Here is an 871-nt window from a genome sequence, read left to right as displayed (position 1 = left end):
GCAGTTGTCTAGAAAACTGAAACTGAAAATAGTTGACGCTCGCAAAGCAGCAGAAGGCTATAAGAAGATAGCAAAGTGTTTTCAGATGCCAATATCCTCTGTTTGAAATGTAATTAAGAAATGGCCGTCATCAGGAACAGTGGAAGTTAAAGCAAGATCTGGAAGACCAAGAAAAATATCAGACAGAACCGCTCGCAGGATTGTGAGAAAAGCAAGTCCAAACCCACGTTTGACTGCACAATCCATCCAGAAAGACCTGGCAGACACTGGAGTTGTGGTACACCATTCCACTATGAAGAGATACTAGTACAGATATGGTCTTCATGGAAGAGTCATCAGAAGAAAACCTCTTCTATGTCCGCACCACAAAAATCAGCGTTTGAATTTTGTAAATGTACATAAAGACAAGCCTGATGCATTGTGGGAACAAGTTCTGTGAACCGATTAGGTTATAACTTTTTGGCCAGGATGAGCAAAGGTACGTTGGGAGAAGAAAGGGCACAGAATTTAATGAAAAGAATCTCTGCCCAACTAGTAAACATGGGGGGGAGGTCCATCATGCTTTGGGGTATTGCAGCCAGTGGCATAGGGAACATTTCACGAGTAGAAGGAAAAATGAAAAATTTTAAAAAATAAAAATAAAAAAAAACAAATTTTGGACGCTAACTTGATGCCATTTGTGAAAAAGCTGAAGTTAAAGAGAGGATGGCTTCTACAAATAGATAATGATCCTAAACACACCTCAAAATCCACGGTGGATTACATCAAGAGGCGTAAACTGAAGGTTTTGCCATGGCCTTCACAATCTCCTGACCTTAACATAATTGAAAATCTCTGGACAGACCTTAAAAGAGCAGTGCGTGACAGACAG

This window comes from Etheostoma spectabile, chromosome 16 (assembly GCF_008692095.1).
Source record: "Etheostoma spectabile isolate EspeVRDwgs_2016 chromosome 16, UIUC_Espe_1.0, whole genome shotgun sequence".
NCBI lineage: Eukaryota > Metazoa > Chordata > Actinopteri > Perciformes > Percidae > Etheostoma > Etheostoma spectabile.
The sequence above is the reverse complement of the archived record's forward strand: the minus strand, read 5'-3'. Positions refer to the sequence as shown.